This window comes from Schistocerca nitens, chromosome 1, assembly GCF_023898315.1.
Source record: "Schistocerca nitens isolate TAMUIC-IGC-003100 chromosome 1, iqSchNite1.1, whole genome shotgun sequence".
Classification (NCBI taxonomy): domain Eukaryota; kingdom Metazoa; phylum Arthropoda; class Insecta; order Orthoptera; family Acrididae; genus Schistocerca; species Schistocerca nitens.
This window is the reverse complement of record NC_064614.1, coordinates 432,849,224-432,871,477: the sequence shown is the minus strand read 5'-3', so window position 1 is coordinate 432,871,477 and position 22,254 is coordinate 432,849,224. Positions and strand designations below refer to the sequence as shown.

The 22,254-nt window shown below is 39.2% G+C and overlaps 1 protein-coding gene across 2 annotated transcripts in view; it reads left to right on the top strand.

Annotated features, from left to right (window-relative positions):
* The window catches only part of LOC126251169 (MLX-interacting protein), a 420,910-nt gene that overhangs the window by 256,890 nt on the left and 141,766 nt on the right, over positions 1–22,254 (top strand). The window lies entirely within an intron of this gene.

Here is a 22,254-nt window from a genome sequence, read left to right as displayed (position 1 = left end):
CCATGTAAAAATGTCATTAAATCATATGTGTAAAAATTAAGAGGAGTGTGATGTGAACAGAAAGGAAATGGTTGAGGGTTGACAAGCAGAGCTGAGAGTGAGGGAAGAGGGAAAAAAAAAAAAATTACAATGTGAAAAAAGATGAGCTGTATACCAGTATAGAGTTTCAGTGTCTTAGTACTTGTGGAAAGTACAAATAAATAAATTCAGTACATAGTTCTGTTGAAGATAGAACTTGCTCACAGTGGTGTACAACTGTTGATTGTTGAAAAATACAGGCCCTTTGGTTTCTGTCATTAGTCATGAGTTCAGAGACGATGCCACCAGAGATTTCAGAGTTACTAAAAAAGGGTTAGCTTGTATGTGTTAAGTCATGTCCAGTGCTCTGTATTTATATGGTATTCACATTTTCTCTGTCATTTAATGGTCACAGACTCTCTCTCCCTACGTCTGTCAACATGCCACATTTCTGCATCTACACTCTGCTATCCACCTTACATTCTTGCATCCTCTGTTCAACTCTTTTAGGAATATGAGAGGAACAGATGTTAGTAAGCCTCGATTAAATCTCTCCAAGCTGCACAATGGTTTCTTCCAGTGGCAGATGTGTCACAGGAATGAGATGAGCACTTAGTAAATGAACTCATGATGAAACGTGCAGCTCTTCTTTGAAACACTCATTTTGAATTATATGTGGTAACAGTCCTCTTATGATGAGGTGTTCCTAAGAATCAGTTGAACAAGAGTGTCATAAAAATGTATTCACAACAGAGTGTACTAACAAAAACAATATTTCTCATCACAGCACCACTTATATTGAGAAATAGCAACAAGTCAGAGATATTCCTCCAAAGAATAAACAGATAGTCTCTCATCCTCCCCACCCTGATCAACCTCTTAGAGGTCTGGTGTCACAGGACAACTGATGGTATGACCTGATGTGCAGAGGATTATTGTTCTTATCCTGCTCATCTCTCCCTGGTAGTGCTCTCTCTGTTCTGGCCTTCTTCCAGATATTTCGTGAGCGCATTTCCCCTTGTACTAGAACGTTGTCTCCAGGGCAGAATTTTGAGTCATCGTAGTGGACATTTAAATTCATGGAACTTCCTCAGTTCCACAGATGTTCTTTCATCCAACATTTCCAAAAGCTGTCAGAGAGTTGCTGCCTCAGCCAAAATTCTTTTGCTAAGTTCGTTTTTGATGTAGGAATTGTCAAGATTCTCTCCAGTCAGTAAATGGGAAGGGGTCAGTGCATCTGCATCGTCTCCTTGTGTGACAGCGCTAGAGATAATTGTAGCTTTAGTACTAGTGAGTTTAGTACAGAGTTCAGTAGTTCTTCACTGAGCCTTCCTCAGGCAACCGCTTATAGATCCCGCCATCTTTCCCACCACGCTGCGCATGTGGCAATGAATTTCCATGGTGGGCAAGAAAGTGGCAAGTTTTTGTGATGGCCTTCCAATGCTGTGCTTGTTCCACATTTGCAAAATTTAATGTTTTCACATCCTTTGTGTGAATCATATGGGCTTGTCCATGTCTTCCAGTGAATCACTGGAGTGCCTCGAGAAACTTATCTGTTGACAAGTGTGTACAGAGATTGAGGTGCACTGCTTGTGCAGTAGCTCATACGATAGAGCAATATGTGACTTGCGCATTTCTCTTCTGATTTTAATTAATAATTGTCTAGCAAAGTGTATACCTGTTACAGCTAATGGTTTAGCAGGCAAAACTTGTTCAAATGACAGTGGTGCTTCAATCTGTTGCACTCACAGTTTCTTCAGGATCTGAAATGACAACCAAAAGTGTAGGACTCTTTTGATTGCCTAATGAGCTCTGATTATCCAAAATTCAATTTGGAGTTTGGACCATAAATAATGAGCACCAAAGTGATGAAAGGAAAAAGTGTGTCTCTCAAATAACAAATTGCTTGAAATGGTGGAAACCGTCAAGAAGCACTGGATATTTTTGTTCCCCATCAAGGCTAGTGCAATGTTGTTGACCTTCTAGGCATATCAGTCCGTATTCCATGAAAAGGCTGTACCTGCAATGTTATACTCTCTTGGCAGTGGTAAGTTATTTTGAAGCGTGTGGTGTTCTTCAGCAAAGGATTCTCTCTGGACTACTCATATCCAAAACATTTGTATAGCTGATAGTTCAGTGGCTGTAACCTTTCTCGAAGATTTCTCCTTCTGATGAATGTTCTGTAGAAAACAGTGTGTCCATGCTGCAATATGAATGAGCCTCCGGTATGATCTGAATTCAGATAGGTTCATGAGGATAGTCATTGCAGATATCGACGGAACTTGGCTATGATTTTTCTTTGTCTTCTCTGCAGGATGTAGTCGGTGTACTGTCAAAGTATCAGATTGGCCAACACTCAAGAGGGCAAGCAAGCCAAGGCAGTCCATGCCACAAAATTTTTAGGGGGCTTATTTGACATCCGAGGAGTCCTCATGAAAGATATCAGCAGAGTTGTCTTGTGCTGATCAGTGTCCCCACTGTGTAAGAGTTATGTGAGTTTGTATCTCTGTTACATAATTACGAACAAATTTCTCCCATCTGTTTGGATCACTGCAAATCCAACTTAGAGTGACTAGCATCTGTCCACAATATTACATGAACGTTTTTAAGTTCTGCTGCATGACAGAAGTAATCAGAGGTAACAAAGTAGTCAAGTTCCAATTATTGCCACTAAAAGTTCCAATTGTGGCAAGGTTACCTTCTTAATAGGAGCAAGTCTGTGCTTGCTACAGACTAAATGAGTCGGACGTTATTTTCTAAGTCTGTACGAATGTGCAGAGCTGCACCATATGTCCTGGAATAACAATTTTCTAACAAGAGGAACAGGGGAGAACAGTCCATGTGGTTCATAGATCCTAACTGTACACCGCAAGAACTGACTAGTGACTTGCTCTTATGATGACTTTCTGGTAACTTCTCTGGGGTTGCTTCAGAAGTAATCATCCATGGTGTTCCAACCTACACCTAAAACTTGAGTCTGTGTGGGGGTTCTCACTCTTTGGATCTCCAGATAATTTTATGTTGTTTGGAGTTGGTAGCCCATTTTGATAAGGAGAGGCCGATTAGTTTCATTAGGACTACTAGTTCATAGTGTGGGTGATCACCAAATTACCACTTCCTACTGTGATCGTAAAGTCATCCATGTATGTATTCAGTTTGTAAGTGGCACCACAGTGGGAAATAATGTACACTTGTCAGCACGGTGTCTTAAAGTTGCTGAGTGTAGAAATGGGCTACAGGTCAGCCCGAATGGGAGCTTGGTGAAGCGTATTGTATTGCAATGTGTAAAATGTAAATGTAAACTGTGATTTATTAGTCTCATTACATACATTGTACAGATCATATGATCTGTTGTACAGGAAACACGTCAAGTTTAGCAAAAATATAATGTGTATTGATTTACAGAAATTCTTTTGGCACTATTTTAAGAATAATGCCAATAAATGCAACACTACAGTATTTACTATAAATTAACAGTTTACCGATTTCCTTTGTTGTACACAGACAACACTGCAATATTAGCTACAGATTTTTGTTGTTCAAAGTGTCAGACTATCTTCCATGAAATCTTCAGTGGTGTAGCAACATTTCTTAATTAAAATATTTTGGAGTAAACTTTTCAGTGAACGAAGGTCCATTGTTAACATGTTTCTTCCTTTTAATTTGTTATATATTTTTAGCCCCATGTACAGTGGTGTCTGAGCATAAAGATTTAAGTTTGCGAAAGAAATTTGAAGTTTTCGTTGTGACGAGTATCATAGCGATGCTTAAAAAAAACCTTCCAAGATTATGTTGATCATTATACACAAAAATCAAAATTTCAAAAATGTACAACAAAGTAATTGTTAGTATATTTAATTTCTTGAACAATGGGCTACACGACTTATTTTTGTGGGCAGCACACATGTTTCTAACGATTTGCTTCTGAAGAATTAGTAGCCTTGTACTGCTTCTAGAGTTTCTCCAGAAAATTATCCCATACCGAATAACAGAGTCAAAATAACTGTGGTAGACTGTCTTTCTTGTGGCACCAGATAAAATAAACATTGCAAAAGCTAGGGAATTTAATTTATTTGCCAGGAAGTCTATATGTGCCTTCCAGTTTAAACTTTTATCAAGGTTTAGGCCCAAGAATTTCTCATGGCTCACTTCTGTCATCAGTTTATTATTATGGGCTATTTGTACAGGACATATTGCTGACACTTTAGAGACAAATTGCATCATCTGTGTCTTAGGGACAGTGAGCTTTAGTCAGTTTTTATGGAACCAGGATTCCAGTTTCCCCAGAACATTTTCTTTACACTCTGGAATCTTGTCTATTGTATCATTTTCTATCCGGACTGGGGTATCATCTGTGAACAAGACTGAATGAGCATCAATATTTAATGGTAAATCATTTATATACAACAAGAATGTTCAAGGACCCAGTATTGAACCCTGTGGAACTCCTTGGGAAATTGTTTTCCATTTGGAGTGGTAGTTAACTGAATTTGATGTTAAAATAACTCTTTGTTTCCTTTCTGTCAGATAAGAGTTGAACCACTGTAATGCAGTATCTTCGATCCCATAGCTCTTCAGTTTGTGAAGTAATAATGAGTGGTTCACGAAGTCAAAGGTTTTCGTTAGATCACAGAATATTCCTGAGACTTTTGTACCCTGGTCTAGTGATGTGCTTATTTTTTCTGTAAATTCTCTGATGGCGTTTATGGTGCTTTTTCCTCTTTGAAAACCAGACTGATTTGTACAAATACTATCGTTTACTGTAAGGAAATTTTCTAGTTGTTTGCCACAAGTTTTTCAAATGTTTTAGAAAAAATTGGAAGGAGAGAATAGGCCGGTAGTTTCCCATATCTTCTGGTGATCCCTTTTTAAATAATGGCTTAGTCTCTGCATATTTTAGGACATCTGGGAAAGACCCATGTTCAAAGGACTGGTTTACAATAATAGACAGTAGGTATGAAATAATATGGCATACTGCCTTGATTACCATGGTAGGTATTCCATCTCATCCAGCTGAATTTTTGTTTTTTAATGATAATATTGTCTCTTCCACATCTTTCTGAGTGAGTTTTCTGATTTTTTAAAACAAATGTCATCTCTATTCCTGAAAATCGTATTGTCCTGATGGGCTGTCATGTCTACATCAGATTTTGCTATATTGACAAAGTAATCATTGAAGCAGTTTGACATTGAAACATGATTTACAATAATATCAACCTGAAACCTTATTTGAGAAATTTCTTGGCCTTTAACATTGACTCCCAACTCTGATTTCACGATAGACCAGACTGCCTTTGTTTTATTTCTTTCTTTGTTTATGAATATACTATTGGCCAGGTTTTTTTTTTTTTTTTTTTTTTTTTTCTTCCAGTATCACTTTTTTGAATGTAGTCTGATAGCACTTAACATAAGTTACAAAATTAGGGTTTCTATTTACTTTGAGCTCATTGTGCAGCTGTTTTTTTCTGGCACTTGAAATTTTTATACCTGGTGTAATTCAATTTCGTTTATTGCTGACTCTCTTTTGATAGGATTTTGGGGGAAATGTTTCATTGAATACACCCAATAAACAATTTGGAAATTTATCAAAATTTTTATTGCTTGAATCACAGTGGTCTAAAGGCCAGCTTATAACCCTTCACGTATCACAAAACAACTCTAAATTTTCTTTGCTAAAATTCCTTCTTATATATGATTCAGATTTTAGTTTCTGTGTTTTGGGGAACTCTAGAAACAAAGTTGAGTGATCAAATATCCCTAGATCTAGGCAAAACTTCCTTGTATCATCAAACCCATAATTTGTAACGATATTAGCTATGCAGGTTGCTGAGTGGAAGTTTTCTCTAGTGCTCATAGTAAAGTTTAACTTGAAGCCAGATTTTTTGATTAAATCATGAAATTTTTCAATGTCACTGCTTTCAATTAATGTATTTAAGTTGAAGTCCCCTGCAGTCACAATCTTTTTTTGCCTTCTTTTTTAAGTTTATCTAAGAGATATTGAAATTTTTCTAAGAACAATTTAGTAGCAGAACTCCCACTAATTCTGTAAATTGATATTATCACAGTATTTAAATCGCACAGCTCTACACAACAGCTTTCAAAAATACATTCTTCATTTAGATAACTAAAATCTTCTTTCACTTTAAAGTTTAAGGAGGAATGCAGTAAGATACAGGAGCCCCCACGAGATTTGTTTTTTCTGCAAAAGCTGCTGCCAAGTTTGAAATTACTAATTTTATTTAGAACATCTACACATTCTTGCATTATCCATCATTTGAAGATATCCTGTTTTCTTCTGGTTAATTATGAAGCAGAAGAATCTGATCAAGTCTTTGTCTTCTTCATGCAAGAGCAGTCAAAAGAATGCCTGTGTGATGTCCATGACAATAGCAATGGAATGTAGTCTGAATCACAGTAAAATTCCTAAGGTCTCAAGTAGTAGATTCGGTGCTGCCTCAAGCATCTCGTTCAGAGGAGAGACATTGCTTTCGTGAGACGATACGTCAAAGACTATCCTCCACTTGGTCTTCCCACATTTCTCTATCCTCATTGCATAATGAGGGAGATAAAACAGTGCCTTCTCTGAGAGTTAAGTGATACAGTTGCCTAAAGGCTTCTTGATGTTGAAATCTTGTCCTTGTGTGGTTGACTCATTTCTCTGAAGTCAGTCTGCAGTTGTGAGGGAAGTCTTTGGGAAGTGAAACCACTGCTTGTTGATCCATTCTACAGAAAGATGCTCTGAACTCCTCAAGAAGTCTCCTGTCCTCGTTGCTCATGGATCGATTTTGATTGGCAGTAATTCTTATAGTCTCCAAGTCTCAAAAGCATTTGAAGTCATTATCCGAGGGCAGAGTAGACCAGTCAGAATGAACGAAATTTACCAGAGTTACATGCACACAGGCTCCTGACTTGTTTCCTCTAAGTAATCAGCCACATATGGAAGAAACTAACACTAAAGATTCAGAGATGTCTATTGGGGAACTGTCCTTCACTGATTTATAACAAAAATTGCCTCCTATGAGAATCTCCACCGCAAATCTTTCGTTGGGTGGGTTTTTGGATCTGTTATTGTAATCTTACAGGCGTGTGGTAAACACGTTATATGTTGTGGAACAGGTGGCTAGTGTGAAATCAAATGACAGGGTCGCCACAGGTTCTAGAAACAGGGAATGTCAGGGAGTTTCACACACATCATGGAAATAAAATAAATAAATTAAATAAATAAAACTGGAAAAATCTCATTTTTGTCTCAGTAGATGAAATGGTTTGTTTACTGTGGTGTCATGCATTATTGCTGGCTAGGTGTAGCTGAGTATGTGTGCCACTTCTCCATTCCCTCATTACTACTGTTTCTCCCCTTCCTACCACTCCTCTCAGCTTGCAGCAGTCAGTGCTGCCATCACTTCTTGTTGCTAGCCTAGCAGCTGTGGGCGAGGGGCATGAGGAGTGGTTTGTTGGGATCTGATTCTCAGAGACTGTAGACTCAGAAGAATTAGGCAGTGGTCATGTGTGCATGTGTTGTGTCTGAGTGATTGTGTGAATGTGTCTGTGCTCTTGTTTTCTGACAAAAGCTATGAATGAAAATTTAGTTGTGAGAGGATGATTGTCTTTTCCATGTGCATGTCTGTGGCTCAGCAGTCATCTTTATGGTGAATTGCTACCTATCCTCATTATTATTGATTCTCAGAGAATTTTGTACAAGTTATCTGTTGCATGGATTGATCACCACAGTCTCATTTCATCGAAATGCTGCCAGTGGCTCGTAAATAGCTGGCCACACAATTGGATTACCATGACAGGCCAAAACTGCAGGCTGTTTCTGCAGGTATCTGTAATGGATCGGACCTGCCGATCTGAAGCCATTCAGTTCTCACTAATGTGCAAACCCTGCCCATCAGATCTAGTCTTACTGATAAACCCACAGGCCAGGTCTGTTTAATTTTGGCATAATGCAGCACATTTTTGTGGTTTATCCATGGACCCAAGACTGCAGTGCTCCTCAGCAGGCCAGAGGCCTAGGGTGATGGAGTTCAGGAATTTCGACTCTCTCACAACAAGTATGTTGTGCAGTGTGGCATTTTATTGACTTTTTTTTTTTCTAGTACATATTGGCACTACAAAAGTAGTGTATATGTTAGAAAGTATGGATGATAAGAAGAAGAAAATTGTGTCAGTTGATGGCAGTTTGTACATTATGTACTCATATATTTCTCGAAAGAAAAATCAAGCAATACCTGTAAAATAATAGGTATAACACAGTGGGTAATAACTGAGAGTAACGAACATAATAGAACCAACATTTTATTGGTGTTCACCTACAGTGTTAGTTTACACAATTCTTCCTCTACTTATACTTTTTTTTTTTTTTTTCAAGAGGCCCACTTTCTTCTGAGGGTATTTCTGAAATCAGTGTAGGTATTTTAAATCTTTCTTGCGAATCCAAGGAAATGCATATTTTTGTCACCAAATGTGTTTCATTTTATTGAAGTAAAATAACATCAGTGGTCTTAATGAAACACACATACCATTTGGCTTGCTTTCTCATAACACTATCATTTTTAGATATTTCCTCGTTCGCACTTTTGTTTCTTGTACCTTAGCTGCAAAGATAGAATGTCAAGTTACATCTTAACTTACCCTTGAGATCTCAGAGCTTTTTAGGGAAAAATCATAAAACTTGTCTGGAGATCAGAATAAGATCAGGGAGTTTCACTTGGGGAAACTTGTAGCAACCCTGAATGAAGACTTTCAAAGGCAATGAGTGACACTAAAGAATTCTTCCAAATCCCTTTCATATTAAACTGAATAAAACTGCAGTGATGTGAAGGTATAGGCTTTGATTCAAATGAACAAATAGTTATTTCCTTCTGATCTACGGTCTGCAATTTCAAATCCTCAATCAGTGACTTTGCTGTGAAGCTCGGTTGGCTTCTTGTGTTTAGCACACATCGAGTTGTCCTATTGAGGCTTGTAGGTCCTGAGACACTTACTTGCACCATCTAATGATGCATGACACTGTGAAGAGCAACAACTGTTTTTCCCACGGAAGTAATGTTTATCAGAGCCACAGAAGTCTTAGTACCCTTTCCTTCATCACAAATGGACTTATGATGTAGCTGCCTACGCATAGCACACTGAGCTTTTTCCTTTTGCCTACAATCTGAAACTATATAACCATGTTGGGAACGAAGAAAACGTCTGTTTGGTCTTTTCAGTTTATGTATTCAATCACTGATACATACAGTCTTCTTATAGTCTTGTTTGCTGTGGCCCCGAGATTCAAACAAGATGCAGAATGGTTCTTGTACTACTACACTTTCTGGCTTGGTCTTTTAGATTTCACATGAATATGTAGTGTGGCAGCCATGGAGGGAGTACTAGGAGTAGTGGAAATAACATCACATATGTTGTGTGTGATAAGTGCCCCCATACACGTCCACGCTTCAAAACTCAATCATCTGCAAAATACCCTCTTAAGATACTCCGTACTCTTGATGTGAATTACTCAGTGGTGGCAACTGTCCTCCAGAAAAGCGCGGAGAATTTTCGGTATGAGGACTCTAACATATTCATTCACATCTTCCCCAAAAAACCAGAGAGTTGGAATATATCACTGGTATTCAGTTAATGTCGAACTGAGTTCCTGTGGGATGGCCAACTGAATGGGTTTTATGGCTTCTATGTACTCTGTAGGAACAGGAAAAATTCACATTTTGTGATAAATGCAAAATTGAAAGGAATTTTGCCTCAAAATGCAAAAATGCAAAATTACTTAATAGTCACTATTTCATTGCTGATGGAAGCCATATGAACTACTTTCTCAGATATAGTGTGAAATAGCTTTATTTTCTGCATGTTGTTGTTGTGGTCTTCAGTCCTGAGACTGTTTTGATGCAGCTCTCCATGCTACTCTATCCTGTGCAAGCTTCTTCATCTCCCAGTACCTACTGTAGCCTACATCCTTCTGAATCTGCTTAGTGTATTCATCTCTTGGTCTCCCTCTACAATTTTTACCCTCCCCACAGCCCTCCAGTACTAAATTGGTAATCCCTTGATGCCTCAGAACTTGTCCTACCAACCGATCCCTTCTTCTAGTCCAGTTGTGCCACAAACTCCTCTTCTCTCTAATTCTATTCAATACCTCCTCATTAGTTATGTGATCTACCCATCTAATCTTCAGCATTCTTCTGTAGCACCACATTTCGAAAGCTTCTATTCTCTTCTTGTCCAAACTATTTATCGTCCATGTTCCACTTCCATACCTGGCTACACTCCTAACACTTAAATCTATACTCGATGTTAACAAATTTCTCTTCTTCAGAAACGCTTTCCTTGCCATTGTCAGTCTACATTTTATATCCTCTCTACTTCGACCATCATCAGTTATTTTGCTCCCGAAATAGCAAAACTCCTTTACTACTTTAAGTGTCTCATTTCCTAATCTAATTCCCTCAGCATCACCCGACTTAATTCAACTGCATTCCATTATCCTCGTTTTGCTTTTGCTTCTGTTCATCTCATACCCTCCTTTCAAGACACTATCCATTCCTTTCAACTGCTCTTCCAAGTCCTTTGCTGTCTCTGACAGAATTACAATGTCATTGGCAAACCTCAAAGTTTTTATTTCTTCTCCATGGATTTTAATTCCTACTCCGAACTTTTCTTTTGTTTCCTTTACGGCTTGCTCGATATACAGATTGAATAGTATCGGGGAGAGGCTACAACCCTGTCTCACTCCCTTCCCAACCAGTGCTTCCCTTTCATGTCCCAATTGTCTGTTACTGATACCGCACACCATCTGTCGAAGCCGAGTTTCAAAAGATAATGTGCGTAAGAACCTGTTTCCAAATAAAAAGTTTATGAACACAACAATGTATCAATGCACACAATGATCTGGTGCCATGCTGTTGTGGACGGTTAAATGGCCTATTTAACACTTTGCTGTCCACACGTCTTGTACAAATTTATTCACTTGGCGCCGGCAGTGCTAATTCGTATTACTTGGTTTGTCGCCGGCCGTTCTTGACATTATCGGGAGATTATAAATTGTTAAGCTTTACTAATCTCGTCATTAGTTCTTATGAGTTCTCAACCCTGTTCCCCTACATTCATGAAATTTCTAAGCTATACATACATAAATAAACACAATATTTGTTTCTTTCATATATTTGTTTATTTGCATTGTCTTTGGTACTTAGTATTTCTCTTTCATATGATATGCAGCAAAACAGTCTCCAAGATGTAACGTAACTCCATAAGACTTGCACATTAAGTTTATTGTTCTTTTTTGTTTTTGGAACATACATGGCAGTTTCTTCATTTTCATTTATTCGTTTCAAAAATAAGTATTAGATGGTGTTGCTTTATGTGACCGTAAAGTTTGTCAACCGGATCATGATGGGACATAAGCGATGTAGTGGCAACCTCCAAGTTTCACTCAGAAGCAGGTACACGGTCTTTTATCCAGGCATCAGACACTTTCAATAAAAAATCATGAAATTGGAGACTCTTATGTTCTGTATCGAAATACTGACATGTATGGAATGCATTAAATAATGCGTGATTAAAGAGGTACATGCAAACCTTTTTTGACCATTTTATAGTTTTTCTGTATATAGGGCTAATAACTCAAATATTGGTCTGCCCGGTCCACTCGTTTCATGTATTTGTTGTAGCCTAATATACTTTCAAGTTTTTTTTATTGTGTAATTGATTTTTCTACATTTTCTTTGAGTGTCAGTCAAAGTGTCAGTATTGTAGAGATCATTCATATCATTTTACTATTTGAAGCTATCCATACCTGGGCGAGTACTTCCACCTTTCTGGTCATGACAAGCTTTAAACACATTGACTTTTGTGTGCTTTAAATTTTTCCAAAAATTCTCTATTTTGCCCTATCGTTCCACATACTCGAATTTTCTTTTCAAGAAACTTTTCTGCAAGTTCTACAATGCTATAATAATCATCCATGTAGAGGTGATGCCACTTTCCATAAGAAGGTGTCAATAATCAAAATATCCACAAGTGTACTGACGGTCTACAGTATCCAACAGGCACAATATTTCAGCGATCATACATGTTGCCATCATCAGGTGAACTGATGGACTGAGCTCCTGTGAATGTGCCGGTATGGAGATCCGTACGCTATGGCTGCTCAGGGGGAACTGGGTTCGGTCGCGGCGGCAGCCGATTTAAATACCCTCCGCCCGCGGCGCACTCCCTCCGCGCCCCGCGCCACGGTCACGCGGTGGAACAGATTGCGACGGCGTCTGATGTGACGTCTGTATGGTGGCTCTGTCTGCCGTGGTCGTCACAACTATATGTTTGCTCGATTTACTCTTGATTAACCCAATCGCTGGTTCCCAAGCCTTGCTAAGATTATAGCCACAGTCACGGTTTATGAGGTTGTCATTGGTGCGAATTTCACAGGAGCTCAGTCCGTCAGTTCATCTGATGATGGCGACATGTATGATCGCCGAAATATTGTGCCCGTTGGACACTGTAGACCGGCAGTACACCCGTGGATATTTTGATTATCAAATACGCCGGGAGAAACTCAAGAATCACAAGGTGTCAATAGTTCCATCACATTTTGCTAAAGGCTGTCCAGTGCCGGAATATATCTTGAATGAGAAAATGTATTCTGTACTTGAATCACACAGAATCCGAATGAGTATGCCATATTTGGTAGTTTTCGACGAATTGTAAACTTTAAAATTTAATCGTCAACACCACGGTATCATTCCTTCTTCAATTGAGATGTTTTGGTTTAGATTAAACATTTCTTTAAACTTTTTGGAAAATAATCAATTATGAATTGCACATTGAAAAGCCAGTCGGCATTATCCGATTTATTGTTCCTGTTGGAAAAATGTAAAAATGATAATATTTGTCTGATTCGGTTGCGGGGCATCGTTTTATGAAATATATGTGTGTCTGTCAATGGATTCGTGGGCCAATAATCATCGATACTTGCTCTCTCTCTCTCTCTCTCTCTCTCTCTCTCTCTCTCTTTTTTCAATTCCCATAAGGATAGCAAGCCCAAACCATTTTCTAAGTTCAGGTCCCATAACGTTGACAGATTTGGCATTTTTTTATCCTGTTTCCTTCTATTGCATTTTTGACTGTAGTACTTGTTGGTTTCGTTGCTATTATATTCAAATAGATTGCTCCCAGTATATAATTTTACGATATCCTCTACACTGTGTGTGTCTTTGGGAAGTATGTTTGGACCCGGAGATTCATCAAATTTATTATTGGTCCTCGGTAAATCAAAGTCTGACCACTGTGCACTGTCTTCTTCATCTGATTCATCCAAATCAGTTGGCAACCGTAGCATTTGCTCAATCCTTCTTGGACATATTTCACTATCTTCTGACAATTCTGCTTCACTTCCATTTTTTGGATCTCCAATGTCTTCTTCCCAATCGACCAAGTCATCGGGAATGTTAGAAAAGACTTCCACACATTCATAATAACTAATCATATTGTCTCTTTCGTCTGCCATGATGAAAAGGCACAAGTACTTACAAAAACTAAAAACTTGTTGATGTGTGTAATTTATTGTTACCTAAACAAAACACCAACAGAATACAAAAGATACTGAAGTGCTGTTGCCGGCCACTGTGCAATACTATGCTCACGACACCACTGTGGTGTCACCGGCCACTGAGCTATACTATGCACATGACAAAACTGTTGTCTCGCTGACCGTTGATTGCTATTTTGTGCACAACACCACTGTGGTGTCACCGGACGGCATAATGTTAAGATACACACTATGTAATGCAACGTTGTAGTTATCAGCTGTGGGACATAGCATTTTACAACTAAGAAATGCTCAGAAGATTGTATAATGTGGACACTTTTGTCATGGCAAATTAGGTGGTGAACGTTTTGTACTGTGGTCGCATCAAATACCACTAGTGATCGTGCCTGAACTAAGTCGTTAATGGTAACCTCAACAAGCAGTTGCACAGTAGCCATCCCCGAATGCCTTGTTTTGTGCGTTTCTTTTCTTATTTTGAAAAAAGTGAAGTGACTAGTCCTGGTCTATCATGGATTTTGACTACCACCCTTACAACACCAGAAGAGATCAGCAATCCCTGTAACAATGTGTCAGTCCTGCTGTAGGCTGCTTCACTGCTGCAGGGAGGCGGGGCCTGTTCCCTTGCTCTTCTCCTCTGCTGTCTAGCGGTCGAAATTCGAGTTTGTTTACACTCATGGCTATCTGCTACTATAGCCAATAGCGCCCGCACTAACTTTTTTCGTCTGTGCTGAAATCCTTCCCCTAACGCAAAAATCATATTACTGTACGATCACCTGTACTTCTGCGCTAAGTACCTAGTCAGTTCAATTTTTAGCGTTGTCAGGCATGGGGCCCACAGCTATGAATGCCCACAAACGGTCAAAATTAATAGTCTGCAGATTTTGTTATCATCAAATTGGGCGGGAAGAGACAAACAATGCCCAGAAACACTTTAATTCAATGATACATTCAGTTCACTGGCGGAAAAATGCTGCTGCTTTTCAACAGAACAGTCGTTCTTGAAAGCTGAAATACTGCCAAACCAAGAATACAAAGGCCACTTCAGAACAAAAAGTGCTCAAGTTTTTGCAAAGCAAACAGTTCAGTCAAAATGTTCCCAATCCCCACTCTTTTAACAGTCAGTTTCAAGCAACTAAGGCTTTGTTTGTCTGCACTAATGTAGTGTGATAACCTTTTATAAGTGCATCTAATCACTTACAAAATTTTACCAGAACAGATGTGAATTCTGCTACAAATAGATGTGAATGTTGCCAAAAGTAGATGCTGTATTTTCTGGTCACTGGTAATCTGGGTGGGACTGAATGATCAGATCATTGTTACCATAACAAGATTGGAGGATCCTCTTCATTTCTGTGCATACCTCGGCCATATCTCGGCTATCACCTGTTGGCAAAAAGTGAAACTATTTTTCAGCATACTCCGTGAGCACACTGATCAATGAACATACCTACAATGTTTCAGCATTCTGCGATGGATACATCCTGTACTGTAGCACTCAGTACACCATAAGTTTAACATATTTAAATAAAAAGTTTTATATGTCTACAGGACATATTTCATTTATTTTCATTGACTATGAGGCTTCCACAGTGGTGGGATTAAAACCATAGCACACATTTTATGGTTTAACCTCACTTTATTTTGTTGTATTTTACTGTATTTTAATTTTGATGTAATCTGTGTAGCTTCACTTTTAATTTTTAAATTTATTTGTGTTGTAGATCTGAGGATAGTCAATGCCAGCCCAAAACCAGTAACTTTGTTTGAAGTTAGTGTGATTGTGTCAAACAGTTAATTGTTTTCAAAACAGTCATCACTATAGTCTTCAAACAATGGAAAATCCAGGATGGAATGTAACAATATTGTCAAAGGGAAATTTGCTACTCACAAAATGGTGGAAATGCTGAGTCACAGATAAGCACAATAAGAAGACTGTCACAAATAATAGCAGCCCCATCAGCCAAACAAATCAGTAACAGCTTGCACTGTACGTGCTTGAACATTGTCCTGCAAAATGATGGGTAGGTCCTGCAGAAAGTGTCATCACTTCTGTGTCTATGCTGTTCATTTTTGGAACACAACCTATGACCAGCTTAGAGACAGAAGTGATGACACTTTCTGCAGCTTCTGACCATCATTTTGCTGGACAATGCTCAAGCACATACAGTGCAAGCTGTTACTGATTTATTTGACAGATGGGGTTGGTAAGTGCTATACCACCTACTGCAATCCTCTGACTTAAGCCCTCGTGAGTTCAACTGATTTCTAAACTGAAGGAAATACTTCAAAGCATTCGCTTCAGAACTGCTACAAAAAATTTGTTGGGCAATAGACTACATCGCTCGAGCTGTCAACACAACTGGCACTGCTAAGAGTATCCTATGACTTCCACATCACTGGCCACAGGTTATACACAATGCTGCTGACTACTTTGAATGATACTAAATCTTTGAAACAGGTATATATTTTGTACGAGCTGTAAATAAATAGTTGCCACTATTAAACTTCCAACCCTTGTAGTTAAGTGTAGGCTAATGGATGTTTACTGCCCCCTGCATTCTTGTGTAACAGTATCATTCAGTGCCAGACTGACATCCCTCATACCAATATAATTTGTCTTCTAGGTTATTCATTGCTAGGTGTGAGATGAATCTAAGATTCTATTTCAAGGTTTCAAAGTCTCTGTCACAGATGTGCAACCAAACATGTGACACCTTTTTATCTCAGTTAGTTAAAAGAATACAGTATTTGGGATGCACTTGAAGTAAAATTTATTTAGTAGTTGATCCTCCCTAGGAACGCTTGTAATTCTATGTTCTTGGGAATGGGTTGTTCCTCAAAGGCTTTTAAATGCTTCTTGGTTTGATTTATAACTTTCATATTAAAAGACATCCAAATATTTGATGCCTTTAACAGAGAAATTACATTTTTCTAACTTTCTCTAAAATCCTCCTTCCATCAATTTTGGAGACTGTGTATAAATAATTTAAATGTTTCTCTAAAGCATGTACTACCGATTCTGTCAACAGCTGCAATGTGGTCTATCATCTTGCTCCCATTAATTTTGGAGAGAGCCTGTAAATAATTTAAGTGTTTCTTTTTAACCATTTATTAATGATTTTGTCAACAATTGCAGTATTTATATTATGTGACTTGTTCCAAACGTTACAGATTCATTTTCAAGCGCAGCCTATTGAGGTTGCACCATATCACTATGATTTTGACTTGGTAAGAGGCACATGTGGATGATGGCATTCATTCTTGAAACATTTACACAACCTCTGTTGGCACCTTGATGTCCACTGTCAGTGGAGCCTCTGTAGGCTAGTTTTTAAAATGAACCTGTAAGATTTGAAACTAGTTGCCTCATATAAATACTGCAACTGTTGATACAATCATTAATAAACACTTCAATAAATTTAATAAAGTTGCTAGTTCCCTGTCAACAAAATGTTGCAAATGAAAAATTAAGTGTTTCTGCCATTGTTGTTTCTTGAAGACTTCCATATCCAGAACAAGGAAGACACCATGAGCAGGCATTTCCTTTGGCTGTACAGAAAGGCAATAAAGATTTTTAAACATGCCAATAATTTTAATCAGGAGTAGATTGTGAAACTGAATGGTATCTGGATTCCAGTGCTGAGGAAGATATGTGTAGGAGTAGTGGGTAACAGCAACTGTCAATTAACAGATGTGTTCAAGGTTTTTGAAAGCATGAAACATCAACCTTTTCTAAGGGGGCACATGGAAATTAACTTTTACTGCTGCCAGCAGTGAGCCAGGATATTAATCAAGGCTCAGATACATCAAGCAGGTTAAAATGGATACAGGCTGCAGAAGCTATATAGTTATGTCGAGGTAAAGCAGCTTGCACTGAATAAACTAGCAGTGGAGAGATGCATCACACTGGAGACTTCAACAGAACACACTCAACCATCTGAAGTATAATGGATCATGCGGGAAAGTGTAGATGAGCTGCTCTCTGCTGGAGGTGGGTGGGGGTGCAGACGTTGTAGACAGCCAATTGGTTGCCAATACTCTTTATTATCAGTCATACACGAATGTAGAGCAGTGTATCGAGAGCAGGGGGTCGGCGATGTCCCTCGGACCTGAGCGTGCTGGCGCAGATGCACTAGCAGCATCCGGCATATCTGTGGTGCAACAACAAGACAGCCAGTAGCTAGGGCTAGACTAGTGTGCGTGGTAGGACTACCCAGTTGACAAACTCGGAACTGCAGGCTGGAGAGCTGTGGTTGGCATTGGCGATTCTCCTTAAGGTGGAGATGGAACTCACAGTGTGGCCCGAACCATAAGGTGGCAACTTGAGTGCTGGCTGCCAAAGCGAAGGCAATCAGACAACAGTCATGGCTACGGTATAGGTGTGGCAATGACTAGCACGGGCTGTGCAGGTTAGCATGGCCCAGCTGTATTGTTGAGGGATAAGCTGCCTTGGAGATTTAAATACAGGGTGTACATAAAGTCCAGGAACACTTTCAATTATTTATTGCACAAGAACTAAACATTGTACAGATGTCATACATATTGCATTTTGAAGAGAAACTCTGAAAGTTTTTTTTTTTTTTTTTTTATGCAGACATTCAGTATGCGAACCATGAGTGACCCGGCATATGTCAATACTGTAATCAAATTCTTGCCATACCCGTCCCAGCATGGCATCATCGACTGTGGCAGTCACTTCCCGTATTCTATCCTGGAACTCTGCTACATCACGTGGTAGAGGCAGTACATACACCAGATCTATAATGTGTCCCCACAGAAAAAAGTCACATGGAGTGAGATCTGGTGATTGGGGAGGCCATTTCGTGAAACATCTGTCCTCTTCTGTAGCGTGGCTGATCCATCGATTCAGCAGCTCCGTGTTCAGGTACCCATGAACTTCACGATTAAGATGGGGTTGAGCCCCATCCTATTGAAAGATGAACGGAGAGTCTGATTGCAGTTGAGGCATCAACCATTGCTGCAACATGTCCAAGTAGGAATATCCAGTGACAGTGCTCTCGGCGAAGAAGAATGGCCCGTACAGTTTTCAACGTGACAAGGCACAAAAAACATTTACCTTTTGGGGATCGTGCTCAAATTCAATGCATTCGTGCGGGTGCTTTGTACCCCAGATTCGACAATTATGCCTGTTCACTTTCCCATTAGTGTGAAAAGTGGCTTCGCCACTAAAAATTAAGTGATCAAAAATACCATTCCCACCCTCATTCAGTTGTTGCAACTGCGAACAAAACTTAAAACACTCGTCTTTGCTGTCATCATTGAGCTTCTGCACTAGCTCCAATTTGAATGGTTTCATAGACAGCTTCTGTGCAGGACTTTCCACACTGTCATTATAGTCATTTTGAGTTCGTGGGATGCACGACACACTGATTTCTTTGGACTCCTTATGAATGTCTCTTGTACGTGCTCCACATTCACTTCACTCACACTGGGACGCCCGCTTCTCTTTGCCGGGCACAAGCAATCGCCATGTTTGCAACTAGCTCTGACTATCGCCAAATTACCAAACCAAGCTGTGGTTGTGTACATGGAAAAAAAACCACTTTCAGGATTTCTCTTCAAAATGTATGATATGTGAACAATGTTTGGTTCTTATGCAATAAATAATTGAAAGTGTTGCTGGACTTTATGTACACCCTGTATTGCTGCCCAGGGCTGAATTTATGGAAGAGCCATGCTTCTGTGCCACTTGTAAGCATCTCAAACAGAGGCTGAAGACTGAGGTCTGGTTATTATTATTATTATTATTATTATTATGCAGCAGTTGATGACTATCCCAGTCTTGGCCGACGACATGCAGAAGTGGATGATACAGAAGTGATGGCTTTTGCTGATGTTGCTGTGTAGGCAGGGGTGATGACCAGCTGGCAGGCTGCAGCTGTGGCCTGAGAACAGTTCAGGGCTGTGTTCCTTGGCACCACAGTTCTGTGCCGACACAGAAGATATGCTCCACAGATGTGAACAAAATGTTTGGTTTCTCCAAGAAATTTATTTGACAACATTGTAATAGACCAGAATACTTTAATAAGTGCGAAATTTTTGTCCTAGTAACTTTACATTTTACAGCTTACCAAGAATGTTCAATTAATGGTAATTGTCACCATAGTAGAACCAATTTGAGTTCACATGCTTCTCCATTTGTATGTCTCACTGTTAAAAATACTGTTGCATCTAATTTGTATGAGACTGTGTAAGAGATCTATCGTTTTTGACTTTCAGTGGAGCACAGGAACACATTTTTAGTAAACTGGTCAACAATTGCCACCTTGTTAACTGATTTTGACAAAGCAGCATCGTCGATTGAACCGACTGTGGTCCTTTGGTGCAGAGCCGAGAGGAGGGTCTGAATCAGAGGCTCAGGTGGTTCTGTGACCATGTAGGCTGCAGATTCCTAGACTTGCGCTGTCAGGTGTTGGGTTTCCAGGTTCCACTTAATAGTTCAGGAGTCCACTACACAAAGGAAGTGGCTACACTGGTAGCGGGCTCTGTGTGGAAGGGACTTGGTGATTGAGGGTCTCAGGAAATCACAGAAAGGGTGTCTGTCTAAAGGGAGACAGGTACAACACAGTACGGTAGTTGTAGAAATGATCGGTATTGCAGTTGTAAATTGTTGTAGCTGTGTTGGGAAAGAACCAGAGCTCCAAGCCCTAATAGAAAGCACTGAAGCTCTAATAGGCACAGAAAGCTAGCTAAAGCCGGAAATAAGTTCAGCCAAAATTTTTTCAAACAATTCAACAGTGTTCAAAAAGGATAGATTAAATACAGTTGCTGGTGAAGTACTTATTGCTGTCAGAAGTAGTTTACCTTGTAGTGAAAATGAAGTAGATAGTTCCTGCGAAATAGTATGGGTAGAGGTTATACTTGACAATCGGACTAAACTATTAATTGGATAGTTTTACCTACAAACCCCCCCCCTCCCCGTCCCCCTCCCCCGGTCCCTCCCCCGACTCGGAAGATATAGTTGCTCAACAGTTCAAAGAAAACTTGAGTCTCATTTCAAATAGGTACCCCATGCATACAGTTAAAGTCGTTGGTGACCATTCTACCCTTGATATGCTGTAAAAATCATATGTTTAAAGTCGGTGACAGGCATAAAATGTCATCTGAAATTGTACTGAATGCTTTCTCAGAAAATTATTTTGAACATGTTCATGAGCCCACTTGAAGTGCACATGGTTCAGAAGCATACTTGACCTCTTAGCAACAAATAATCCTGGACAAATAGTGAGTATCGTGACGAATACAGGGATTAGCAACCACAATGCAGTTGCTGCTAGGCTGAATACCATAATACCTACAACCATCAAAAAGAAATGCAAAGTATATCTGTTTAAAAAAAGCTGATAAAAAAGCTCCTAACGGCTTTTTAAGAGACAGTCTTCATACCTTCCGGTCTGATCATGCAAACACTGAAAAGATGTGGAATGATTTCAAAAAGATAGTATCGACAGCAATTGAGAGATATATACCACATAAATTAATGAGTGATGCTGCTGATCCCCCATGGTACATAAAATGGGTCAGTTTGCTGTTGCAGAAGCAATGAAAAAAGCATGCAAAATTTAAAAGACCGCAAAATCCCCAAGATTGGCAAAGTTTTGCCAAAGTTTGAATTATAGCACGTACTTAAATGCGAGATGCTTTCAATAATTACCACAACAAAACTCGGTCTTGGAAACTGGCTGAAAACCGAAAGAGATTCTGGTCATATATAAAGCACACCAATGGCAAGACGAAATCAATACCTTCATTGCACGATATAACTGTGAACTCACTGATGACAGTGCTACTAAAGCAGAGTTATTAAGCAGTTTTCCAAAACTCCTTCACCAAAGAAGACGAAGTAAATATTCATGAATCCCAGCTAAGAACAACTGCCAAGATGAGAAACATAAAAGTAGGTATCCTTGGTGTAGCAAAGCAGCTTAAATCACTTAAAAAGGCAAGGCCTCTGTTCCAGATTGTCTAGCAGTCGGGTTCCTTTCAGAGTATGCTTATACAGTAGCTTCATATTTAGCAATCATATACAACCACTTGCTCACAGAAAGATCCATACCTAAAGACTGGAAAATTTCTCAAGTAACACCAATACCCAAAAAGGGGAAGCAGGAGTAATCCACTGAATGACAGGCCTATATCACTAACGTTGATTTTCATTAGGGTTTTGGAAATATACTGTGTTTGAACATTTTGAAGTACCTGGAAGAAAACAATTTATTGACACATAGCCAACACGGATTCATAAAATATCATTCTTGTGAAACATAACTAGCTCTTCATGCTCATGAAGTAATGAGTGCTGTCAGTGGAGGATGTCAAATTGATTCCATATTTTTAGATTTCCAGAAGGCTTTTGGTACCATTCCTCTTGAGCGTCTTCTAATCAAACTGCATGCCTATGGTATATCGCCTCAGTTGTGCAGCTGGATTTGTGATTTCCTGTCCAGAAAGGTTACAGTTCGTAGTAATAGATGGAAAATCTACAAAAGTAATATCCGGCATTCTCCAAGCAAGTGTTACAGGCCCTCTATTGTTCCTGATCTATATTAATGACACAGGAGACAATCTGAGTACCATATTTACTCGAATCTAAGCCGCACTTTTTTTCCGGTTTTTGTGAACCAAAATACCGCCTGCGGCTTACAATCGAGTGCAAAGTAAGCGGA